Source organism: Aythya ferina (assembly GCF_964211825.1).
Source record: "Aythya ferina genome assembly, chromosome: 14".
NCBI classification, from domain to species: domain Eukaryota; kingdom Metazoa; phylum Chordata; class Aves; order Anseriformes; family Anatidae; genus Aythya; species Aythya ferina.
Genome location: NC_140312.1, coordinates 16,525,869 through 16,538,717, shown reverse-complemented (window position 1 = coordinate 16,538,717; position 12,849 = coordinate 16,525,869). Strand labels below are relative to the sequence as shown.

The window sequence follows — 12,849 nt, the reverse complement described above, 5'->3', positions numbered from 1 at the left end:
ATGTGAGCCTTATCCAAAGCTCATTGCAGTCACAGACTGCCATTGGCTACAGCACTCTTTGGAGCAGGCCTAGTGTGATACATAGATAATATAGCTTTCATTTCGCTTCATTTTTTGTCCCTTTTGTAGAAGTTACAGCTAATACATCTTAAAGTATTAAGCCCTTGCTTAACATAAATGCCACAAACCAGGGAAAAAAAAAAAAAAGGATAAATATCACATTTTGGAATGAAGACTTTCATTTGCATCTGAATATTTTTATCAAGACTCTTGTGACTTCTTTCTACTCTGAAATATATGCCAGATAAAGTTACAGAGAATCCATTCATTCTCTGTCATTTATTTATACAATAAAGCACACAAAGCAGTCTTTAACTATCACTGTATAGGATATCAAGTTATCTTTAATTATCACTACAGAATGGTTGCAAAATCAAATACTGTTGGCAATCAACATTCATTATACAATAGCATGATTGCATCTGTTCATATTCCTGGATAAGCATGGAAAATCAAAACAGTGTCTGATTTATCCACTAAAACTGTCTGAGCAAAATATTGTATCTAACTCTCTTAATATCTCTCAGTGACTTTGATCTGATTAAAGTCCAAAGACACATATCCACAGATGCAAATTTTCTAGTGCCTCAGAAATTAAATACTGCTATATTTCAACAGACTGAATAGCAGGAACCATACTCCAGCTGACGTGATTATAGGCATAGTATAAACTTATGATAGAGAGCTTTCTAAATCTCTGAGGCCGCAGGTGCAGGATTATAGTAAACCCCATTGAAACATACAGTATTCTGCCTAAATGCACAAGTACAAAATTAATTAGGCTGTTGATCACATAATAAAAGTATGATGGATAATCTAGTGGAAACTACCAGCTCAAAGTCAATAACAAACTTGATTCTTTTATTAGCTGCAGCTGATTTTCAATTCCTCTATTTACAGGGCTTTGTGCTTAATAGAAGATAAGAAAAAAGTTTTTTTTTTTCTTTTTTTTTTCTTTTTTTTTTTTTTTTCTTGAAAATGAGAACTCAGTTACAGTATTTATCTCTGTTGGAAACTGTAATGTGTAAGCAATGTAGAATTTGCAGATAGACATATCTGCGAGTAATTCTCTAAGATACTTGGCTGAAAAGCACATCAAAGCACAGTGAAATAATGAGACAGGCTCCAGCTGTTGGATTCCAACAGCTTTTGATTTGTGCTCTAGTAGAAGCTCCAGGTTTTGATTCTGTGTTGATTATTTCCATGGTACTGGAGTTGATTTGTGCATTATTTAAAAAATAGACAGTAGATAGCAAACAAGGATGAGTTTGGAAACTGCATATTAAAAGACATATTGCTTCCTGATATAAATTATTGCTTCCTATTCCTATGTTCACTATAACCAGCTGTCAGAGTTTAAAACAAACAAACAGAAACAAACTAAAACAACAACAAAAATCTACAACCTTTTAAAATACCCATTTAAAATACCCATTTAAAAGAAGTTATGAAAATAATGATTAATACGAAAATGGTTTAAGCAAAAATTCTGAGGACTTCAATGTTCAGGGAACTGCTTTCTGTATAGAGGCTATTGTAGAAATGTCTTTTTTTTTTGGAGGACATGAGTTTAGAGTCAAACTCATTCATCATATTGCTTTCTGTATGTTGCTGTGCAGATAAGCATCTTGCTCTGAAGGGAACTCTTAAAAAGTCAGGTTTTGAACTGCAGTCTTCCTGATTTTTCATTATAATGACAATAAAAAGTATAATACCTCAGAAAAAGTAGTGTATCTCATGTTTTTCTCTGGATCAAGTTTTACCTCTGTTTCTATTCTACATTTTAGGGGTAGTCATGTATAATTTGCTATGCATCATGTGAAGGCTGTTGCTGTTGTCACCGGAATGTCAAAATTCAACCAACTATACTGTTTGTGTACTAACATACCATGATTTTTAAAAGTTTGCTGAATTTCTGGTGCAGATCAGAATGATAATATGAAAGCACATTTGCTTGAATGTTTCTTTGCACTAAAGCCAAAGCATGTGGTCTGAAGGATGTGTTCAAAAAAAAAATAATCCTTTGTTTTTAATGTAATCTGATGTTTCTGTCAAACTGAGCTTGTTAGAGCAGGCTTTTCATAGCTTTTGAGCTACTATCTTCACCTACAAGATGAAATAACAGTAGGCAAAGTTTGCATCTAAAGATGACATTTAATGGTAGGATGTAGCCGTATTTTATATGCACTTCAAGCACTTCATAACAAGTCCACCATAATTTTAGTATAAATGTGGAGGCAGTTTCAGGAGTATAACTCAAGTTGTGTGTTCCACTGAATCTCAGGTTATTTGTAGCACTCTGGAATACCTTCAGTTTTAAGTACTGAAGATGTTCACTATAAGAATAGCTCATACACCTCTTAGTTCTTTCTGAGAGCAGGTTGCTAACTGGAGTTTTAATCTGGTCAGAGTAAACAAATTATTAATCAAGGTATCCTGTGACCATTCTGTGTGTGTGTATCAATTATTCGCTAGGCTGTGTTACTGTCCTGGCACTCTCTGGCTATGCATTTAAAAAAAAAAAAAAAAAAAAAAAAAAAAAAAAAAAAAAAAAGTTTGCTAAAGTTTGCTACTGTGCTGGAATTCATTACTGGATTGATCTTCAGAGAAAACTTGAATAGAGGAATGCTTAATATCTGATTGGTATAGACCTTAAGATTTAAAACTCTATAATCCTATAAACCTTGAAAATTGGTGACACTGAAGTGTGTGCTTAGAACCTTGAGAAAATTTGAAAATTAAAGATCCATGGATTTTTGACCTCAGTGGCAGCTAACAAGGTGTTACCAAGACTAGTTGATAAAAGGTAGGTATATACATCTGTTATGGATGTCTCTTTGCTTTGACAGAGGTCTTTCGACAGAGTGTTGTAAATATGTTACTTATACTAAAAGAGAAGATATAATATATATACCTTATAATCTCGATGTTGTTTACTCTAGTTTCTAAATGGAATATGTAGTGGTTTAGAGACTCTTCAGTCTGCCTCCTGGTATGATGATGAAGTCCTCAGTAGGATTCTAAAAGGTGTTGTCACCGAAAGTAGATGATTAAACTTATAGTGTCATCCGTTAGGAAATTTGTCCTGAATTTTTAAGAAACAGGTATCAAAATACTTGAAAGAACATTCTTATGGTAGTATGTTCCTGTTGATGGGACAAGAAATAAGAGTTCTAGGTTAAACGTTACATGTTCTGTCCATGGGTTTGTTCTGTAACATCAGTAGGTCACTTTTTGTCTGTGGTCTTTCATTTTTCTCCTTATGGAAATAACATGCTTTCTGGCTACTGCTGTCCAGCCCAGCAATACGGTACATACTCTGTCTAGTTGAGGTCATAGCTGGTTTTTCATCTAAAGAGCAGCAACGTGTTTTCCACTCTTTTGGTCAAGTTAACAGGAGGGATTAGAAAAATGTTTTTGTTGCATATAGTTCTATCATTTTGTTAAGCATCCAAGTTTGAAAAAGGAATACCTTTCAAAGGAGATAATTCCAGCAATTGCATAAGTAAAAACATAGCTGCTGGGATGGATATCAAATTTATCCCACTGTGTCATCATTTAATCATTTGAAAACCATAATTGAGGGTGCTGAAAGCCACTGAGAGCAGTCAGTCAGCACAATCTTCACACCAACAAGGAGAAGCTGTCAGAACAAGTTATATCTCACATGTATGTCTGTAAATTAGCAGAAAAAGAAGTTGAGTTTCAGCAATTTAAAATTTTATTCTTGAAGGGTTAAAATTGATCTTCTCTACACTTGTGATTCACACTCGTGAAAAAGTGTGTTAGATGTATCTATTAGAAACACAGAATCATTTAGAATGACAGAGAGATCAAAAGACCTTTAAGACCATCAAGTCCAACCACTCACCTTACACAAGTCCACCACTAAACCATGTTCCTAAGCATCACATCTCTTAAACACCACTCCATCACCTCCCTGGGTGGCCCGTTCCAATGCTTGTTCAATTTCTTAACTCTTTCCGTAAAGAAATTCTTTCTGATACCCAATCTAATTCTCCCCTGGCACAACTTGAGGCTGTTACAAGTGTCCCATCACTTGACCCCTGAGACAAGAGGCTGACACGCACCTTGCTGAAGCCTACTGTCAGGCAGAACAGCCCCGGCTCCCTCAGCAGCAGCTCACAGGTCTTGTTTCCTAGTCCCTGCGCTAGTCCCTGCATTGCTCTTCTCAGAACCCTCTTGTCACGAGGGGCCCAAAACCGTGATCAGTACTCAAGGCATAGGCTGACCAGAGCTGAGCACAGGGGGACAAGCACTTCCCTAGGCCTGTGGACCACATTAGTTGCATTGATGGCTTATGTAGGAAGCAGCAATGCCCTGCACACCTGTAAGCACTAGTTCTGCTAAGCTCATTTTGATACTAATGTTTGTCAGAATAGATTGCTAAGCACCATCAGCTTGTACAGAATGTTAAGAATCAGATAATTAGTAAGCTAATGGAATATGACCACTGGGCACACTGGAGGCTAGTTTAGGTATCCAATTTTTGTTTTCTAAACTAATCTTTGGCTTGATTTTTTTTTTTTTTTTCCTGACATTCATTGTTTCCATACACTGTGTTTTAATGATAAATGTAGTACTTAGGAAAATAGCGACTAAAACATTAAGGTACATGACATCTCATAATACGGTAAATGTGAGGTAATGAATACTTGGTCAAACACTATCATAGTAACAGAATGTCATTTTAAAGATCAAGGTCACCACAACAAAAAGCAATATTAAAAAAATAAGCTAAATTAATCAGATTTATATTTTAATAATTCAAAGCAACATATCTGTGAAGATTTGTGTTCTCAAAGCAGTTAACTAGTCAGTAATATTGGCTACAATACTCCTGTTTTTAAAATGACCTTTTAAAGATGTTCTATTAAATTAAAATTTAATGAGTGGTAATAAATGGTGATACTTCCATAGTAGGAATTAAAATACTAGCCTGAAGGTTTTGCCGTTTGCCATCATCTTCAATGCCGTGTTATGTATCCTCTTTCATTATTTCCAAGCACAGGAAGTATGATGATAATGCAACACTGTAAAAAAATGAAAGCACTTTTAATAATATACTTAGTTCAGGCTATCTTCTCGGCTGAGTAATGGTGTTTCTGTTACTTTCATGATGCTTCTTCTGAGAAGTACTGTTTTTTGTTATTGTTGTTGTTTGTTTTTTAAATGTGACAGCATGCCTTTTTAAGGTTGTCTGTTACATTTCACTTGTAATTAATTAAGAATTGGCCAGAGAAGCATTTCAGATGAACAGTATCAAAATATAGGTGTACTGCTGAGAAAGAACTGTACCTTCTTTTCCCCAAAAGACGGAGGAGAAACTTAAATGCTAGTGACCCTTCAAGGATTAAAAAATATATATAAAGTAAAAATAAGTCATGACAGACATGAGGAGAGCAGAGGAGGAAGCAAAGAGAGGAATGAGGAAGGGAGCGCCTACTTGGATCAATAAACTGGTTAAATAGTACTAGGATATCAGCCTCCCTGCTATCATCAATGACTGGAATTAATCCAGGAATTCAGAATGGGTCTGTAAATGTATCTTCAATTGTAGCCATTGGCATAGATTTATATTCTCAGTCCCTTGGGCATTGAATTTCATTTCCCCATTTGCTAAATGAGAACAATTTATCCTAAATCAACGATAATCAGAGTAAACACTATTATTAATTTATTGTTTCCAGACTAGCAAAAAACAGTAAAATGAAGCTCTCTTCTTTTATCAGTGCTTTCCCTACCCCTTTTGCCCTGAGGATCCTATTAGCAGAAAGCTGAGCAACTCTGTTTCATCAGAAATAAATTATGCCTCACTTTTTTTTAATGTAAGTACTGAAGGGTTGTAAAGATTAGAAATACGTTTGAACCCACTATCACTTGATGTTATTTTCCTTGATGTTCTGAGCTTCTTTAGGGGAATGAAACAACATGTTCTTTTGAAAGCAAAGAGCAGAGTTGCTTTAAAAGAACACCAGCACAGATTTTAGTTGATGTACAAAATAATAAAAAATCTGTACAGAAATATTTAAAGTAATGTATAGACAGTCTGAAGGAGCTGTCAGAATTTTTGGCATGTATAAGAGGCAGAATGTTTGCAGGGCACATAGGTGGCAGAACTAGTCACCTTCATTTTAAAAATGATTAGAAAACTGTAATTCCCCAGAAACAGTAGGCTAATTCTCACTTTCTTCACAAAGGAGCTAATGATGAAAAAACACCTTTAATTAATAAATAGTGTTGGCACTACTTTGGTAACAATCTGCTATAAATGAAACTCTTAATTGCCACAGAACAGAGTATTGTATACAAAATCATTTTACTCTTTAAATGCTTTTCTTTGTTGTTGCTATTTTACCTTTTTGTATGAAATAAAAGTAGCGTTGCCAGCCTCCTTGTCACTGTAAACAGCTCCTGTAAGCTCTCCATTTGTGGGGAGCACCGAGGCTAAAAAATAAATCAAAACTTTCCCTTAAGCCCTCATGATAGCTAGAAAAGATAGCTCTCTGTGCAATCTAAATCCAAGCTAAATTAAGCTGCGTATGAAGCTTTTGTTAATGAACTGATCCTTGAAATTCTGTAATTAAATTGTGTAATGAGAGAAAACAAAGAAAATAGTTGTAAAAAAGATATATAAGGACAGTATTATATATATATTTTTGTGTACATTTATTTGATATTTTGTCACAAAATGTAAAGAAATATTTTGGATTTTCCTATGAAACAAGGTGGATTTTTTATTATTTTTTATTTTTGTCTTCAGGATATGCTCTGAGGTTTTCTAACTTGATCTTGAACTTGTTTTGGATATAACTGTCATACACTGTGTTAGGCAGGAGCTGCATTGTCTACATCTGTGTAGAAAGCACCAGAAAAACATAACTGCAATAAGACTGCCTTGAATGTATGCAGTCCCCATCCTCTGTTTTTTAATACTCTGAACTCTCATCTCCATTATAGGAATTTTAGGAACACTAAGTTGTGGATAGTTGTAATTGTGATACGTAACTGCACAGAGACCATAGGGAACAGACATGTAGGTGATGTACTTAATAAAGTCTTAATAAAGACAACTGTAGAAGTGGATGTTGAATTACATACACAAGTTCAAATCCATTACAGTGATTTTGGTTATAGGGAAACTTACAGTAAGGTGTAGAACACTGTTCAACAGTTGTTTTTTTTCTATGCTATCTTTAAATGCATGTGAGAAATGCTGAATTGAGAGTATTTAAAGCAACTATTTACATGACCTTGATGCCTAAAATAAGTATTCCTGAATTATATATATTTTTTTATTTTATTTTATTTTATTTTTTAGAATTACTCAATGAGTGAATAGTCACCAGTCTTGAAGAGAACAGAAGAAAAGATTGGTAAGCAGTATGACATTATTTTTTAATCTAAATTGCATATAAACATTGTGAAGAAAAAAATGTGTAGAATTTGTTACTTGTATTAATTGGTTTGATGTTCAAAACAGTTCATCAAAAATCTTCTCTATTTTTTTGCAGCTTAGCATAGTGTCGTGATGAACTCAGTACACATGCAGACATGAGAATTCTTGGTGTATTTTTTTTGCGTTTGTGTGTGTGTGTGGAGATTGGTGCTAGATGCAAAATTTCGTTATAAAGTACAGCCTTTGTAGGACAAAGGCACTTAGAAGTTGTCTATAACAGTCCCTACCACCTCAGTTTACAATGGGATCAACAAGCATAAAGATGTGGTGCTATTGATTTTTTTTCAAACCACTGGGTGAAACTTAATTAAAGAAGAGAACAGAATTTAAGGACACTTGTCATTTTACATTTATTGGCTGTGATTATGAATGTTGTTCTGGCACAGAACACATCTTTTCCAGCCAAGGGATTCAGCAGCTCCTTGTTTGTAGATGTCACCCCTTTACTGTATTTGCTACTAATAGGACTAGACAGAGGAGGTCTAGGATCCCAGTCAAATCCCTACCTCTTGCACATCCATTTGGGTGAGACCTAATTGCTCTGAAGTCAGTGCAAAGAGTCAAAAAGCAGTGTTCATCCCTGTTCCAATAGAAGAGCTCTCTACAAAACAGAGCAGATGTAACCCGTCTGAATTCCCGCAACAGATGGAATAAGGAGCTGTATTTCAAAATATTCTGGAATGGTTGGGAGTTATGACAGATTTGGCTGTAAATCCAAATCTGGATTCAGATTTCAGGTAGGCAGAGAGAAGCTCTCAAATTCATTCTCTGATCACCTTAGAAGTGTCTTTTTGACCCTTTTGGTTATAAGTTGGGATGTGTGCACTCTAGTGTTGCTCTTTGTAAAAAATCCTTAACGCATGCTGGAAATCAGAAAAATAAATAAATGCAAGATTCCACATTCTGCTAATTAGGACTCAGACTTCTACAATGTGAGAAAATAGATGAAAAACCATTGAGGCCAAAGCATCATGACTTTGCTTTTTCATGTGTGCCTTTGGAAAACAGCATGTTTGAAACACAAAGGAAGTGGGATTGAAATTTCCTATGCTTATTTTTCCACTCCTGGCCTCTGAAGTTCATATTTTTGTAGTACATTTTTTTTCTAAGGGTTCTAAAATTTGATATGGTAGTGTGCCTAGTAGTTGAAAGCATGATCGATCACATCCAAAAACTAATTAAAAGTGAATCAATGCCAAATGGTATATGGAAATGAAGGCATTAATATCTTGGCAGTGATACCTTTAGGTATGGTCTCAAGATCGGCATAGACCATTCTCAGCCTGTGTTGCAATCAGAATGGCAGCTTTGGTTTCCCCACCTCCGACCCTGGATTCTTTCTCCCTACTTATATGGGAAACTGCAAATGTGCAGTAGCCCAATTGGTGTGTGTGTGTGTCAGGGGGGATGGAAGCAAACCACAAACTATAAAACATCACCAGTACCCCCTCAATTTCCTGTCCCCAAACTCTCATTCAGAAACCCTAATAACTACAGTTCTTACTGTATAATAAGGAATAGTTTTGAGTTTGATATTACTGTGCAATCGCACAGTCAATATTGTCAGTACAAAGGAGAGAGAAGTATGGAAATATGAACAGGTGTTTGGTATTCCTAAATTATCTCAAGCCTGTTGTGAAAATGCTCCCTAAAATTCTCTGAAGCCAATAAAATCTGGAGAACATCTCCATGAGATGGAATAAACTTTGAATTAGTCTTTAAATATTGGTTCATTAAGACTCTATGATTTGGTTTCTTATAAGATGTAATTTTAGGTTTTAATCTAGTAGTAGATGTAACTGGATAAACGGTGACCTTTCTTCGATGAGTAGCACTTAGATATACAGATAACATTAGTTTGCAGTTTCAGTAATCTGGTAAATCAGTGTCATAAATTGTAGGGAGTGATGAGGTCTCCCCTCAGCCTCCTCTTCTGCAGACTAAACAACCTGAATTTCCTCAGTCTGTCATAAATGTTATGCCCAAAATTGGACACGATATTGAAGGTGTGGTCTCACCAGTGTACAAGGGGTCAATCACTTCCTAGTCCTGCTGGCCCCACTAATTCTGATGCAGGCTGTGTTTAAATAAGTTTTTATATAAGAAAATTTAGTATTATTGCAATATTTATACAAACACCTTTTCTGAGGAAGTCCAGGTGCAGCATGAAACTCCAAAAAGGACTGCAGAGTTAAAAACGAGTAAATAAGGAAGTTGATGATTATGAACCACACAGAAAGTGTTTGTATCTTTGTGCCCAGGAGGAACAAGTTTGGAATCCTGAAAATATGCATAACTATTTGTTATTCAAGGTCATCAAAGTAAAGATAGCATGTAAATTTCAGAGTTATCTGTAAGATTATTAGGACTGTTGGAAAATCAAGCCCTGATATTATCTATGTAAGGAATAAAATACAGTTGACTATAAGCCTAGACAGGTTTGTGATGCGTGGTTCTTACTTTAGACAGTTTTTCATTAAATTACTATTTTTTTGATCCATGAATCAAAGATAAACTGAGAAATATATATGTATATTACAGAATATTTGCAATTACACTATCCCTTGGAAAGTACAGTTCTCAAGGAGATACATTCTGGGTGTTACCTGCTTTACAAATGACAGTTGTCTAAAGAAGTAGTTTAAGACTTCATGCAATATTAAAGGAAGAAGTAGAAAAAAACCATTTTAAAAGAAAAAATGTGTTTTGTGAACACAAATCTCTTTTCTGTATAGTTAATAGCAATCTTAATATATAAAGATCAATAAATGTATGATTAATAATATTTAGTTAATAAGATCCATCAAGCTCATTAGGAGTTCTGATGTCAAGAAGTTTTAAAAACAAGATGCAATGTTGTTTATGCCTTTGTTGTTCACAATGTATATCTAAATCCAGTTTCAATAAAATACTGGTGATTAAAATTTTGAACAAAGGGAAAGAGGAACATTTTGGCTTAAAGAAAGTATTTGACTAACCTAAACAACGTGTGATATGAATGCTTTCCACATCACAGGTAATACTTGTGGTTACTATAGGTCAAACAATTTCATTGTGTAAAATTATGCATCACGATAATAAATAAATGTAAAATAGTCCTTTTATAGAATTAGAGATGATTTTCCTTGTAACAAAGCATAAATGAAAAGTGATTAACAAAATATCCTTCAGAACAATTGTAAATCAAAATAATAATTGCATTAAAAATTAGCAGAACATTGTCTGGAAGCGACATACTCCATAGGAATGTCTTCCCCATTTCAAAGAGGATTTCCGTTTATTACAGTAGACTTACTGAACATAAAATATCCATCATATTTTACTGAACATAAAATATCCAACAAATATGTTGCACCTTCCATCTGCTGAAAAACTTAAGTGGAAAGCTAAAGCCCTGGAATGGAAAATGGATTCCAAATTTTACAGGGTAGATGAAGCATGGTGTTTATTTGCATGAGGTGCAGTAATTTAGATTTCCGTAAACTTACTCTGGAGATGTCACTCTCATTTAGTTCAAGTTGGACACCTGTTGGAAGGCACGTAATAATGCAGGTGCCAAGGAAATCAGTATGTACCAAACCCAACAAATAGTATATTGATAAGAAGTAGATGGAAATATGAAAATGCTTGAGGTTTGGTTTTCAGCCCTTGCTCTTGGAAATAATTTCAGAGAAATCTTAAGATAACCTGTGCGTAAAGACTTATTTTTTAAGTAATGGAAGTATTTTAGCAGAAGTGCAAAGACTACTATTTGCTTCCGATATGTACAACCAAAGTTAATTATTTACGTTCTTACTTCATATTGGCATTCTGAAAATATCTTGGGATTTTTGTATCTGTGGTTACTCCACCCAGTGAAAAAGCTGTTCAAATGCAAAGTAGTAACTGACTACCTATGGGAAGTCACAGTTCTGTGGAATACTGTGTAGCTTTAAAACTAGGAATGTTAAAAATATTTCAGTTGCAGTTGAATTTAGCTATATTTTAGATGTGAAATCACAACAGTGACTGCTGTGAATATACTGTGGGATGAAAGTCTTGATTTCCTGAATATTACTAGTTTTTGGTTCAATTTCTAAACTTAAATCTTTAAACAAATAATTACTTCATTAGTATTGTGAACCTAAAATCTTTCATGTATGTGAGAAAAATATCCAGTATCAAATGACGAAAACTTAGAACATAACCTAACATAATCACTTGTGATGCTATTCCCTTTGTTTTATGGCATAGATAAAATTATTATTTCTGTAGCAACAGAAATTACTATTCAGTATCAAAAAACCTGACTGTATTGTGTGCTGTATACACACAATAAAAAAACTTTGTACCCAGAAGAATTCAATTCATAGACAGGCAACACATTTTACAGTTACCATGTCTGATACCATGGCAGCATTAGCAGGGTCTGAAAGTTGGCGTGTTGTGTTTTTTTTTTTTTTGTTTGTTTGTTTTTTTAAAGATACGTATGTCATGAAATGCTTTCCTCTGTACTTGTTAAGTACAGAGCAAGCTCAAATAGCCTAGATCCAGAGGCTTTAAATAAATGGGAATATTTTATATTCTTAAGGCAACAAATTACTGATCACCTTGATTTAAAAAAAAGACCTGGTATCGGCAGTTGTTTTCCAGTAGCTATTTTGCACAAGCTTCTTATTGCTAGAAGTAGATTTCCTGCTTAAAAGCAGAAGCAGGAATGCAGGATGGGAAAGAAAGTGGGTTTTCAGAGGACAGACTGGTATCCTAGCCAATTGCATTGTCACAGGGACATGACAGCTAGCACAAATACTTTGAGAAAAGTAGAGTTATTTAGTATAATCATATGTTTAGAGAAACATGATAAGTAAAAGTACTAATGAATTCAGGTATTATGGGTTTGTCTCTTGGGTTTGTCAGGGTCCTGTTACTGGGTAAGCTTCATTTTGCTATGTAATAATAATACATCTCATTTATGTTTTCTCTGTCTTAACTATTTTAAACTACACGCTTATCAGGTCAAAAGCTAATGCATGCTGTGTGTGTGAGCAGTAACCTATTACCATGAGTGTATTTATCTTAGTTGCTTAAATAGCTCCAGTGCCGTATACTCCTAATCATTGCTGGTGACTTTTGGCACTTCTAGTGCAACTGCTACATAATAACAGCAGTGGAACATAAATATTTGGTGTATATATAACCTGAATATGTCTTCTGTATCTCTGATATCTGTCTGAGATGACATACTATCATTTGAACACCATATTCACATTCATATTATTTTGCAATAACACTATAAAAACTTTTCATAGAACTGGGGGGAAGGGCTGCTG

At 34.6% G+C, this 12,849-nt stretch overlaps 1 protein-coding gene across 1 annotated transcript in view; it reads left to right on the top strand.

Annotated features, from left to right (window-relative positions):
• TENM2 (teneurin transmembrane protein 2) overlaps nt 1-12,849 on the top strand; it is a 1,369,797-nt gene that overhangs the window by 374,800 nt on the left and 982,148 nt on the right. The window contains exon 4 of the mRNA XM_084535365.1: nt 7,403-7,457. The gene's annotated coding sequence lies outside the window, so the exon portion shown is untranslated. The remainder of the gene's footprint in view (nt 1-7,402; nt 7,458-12,849) is intronic.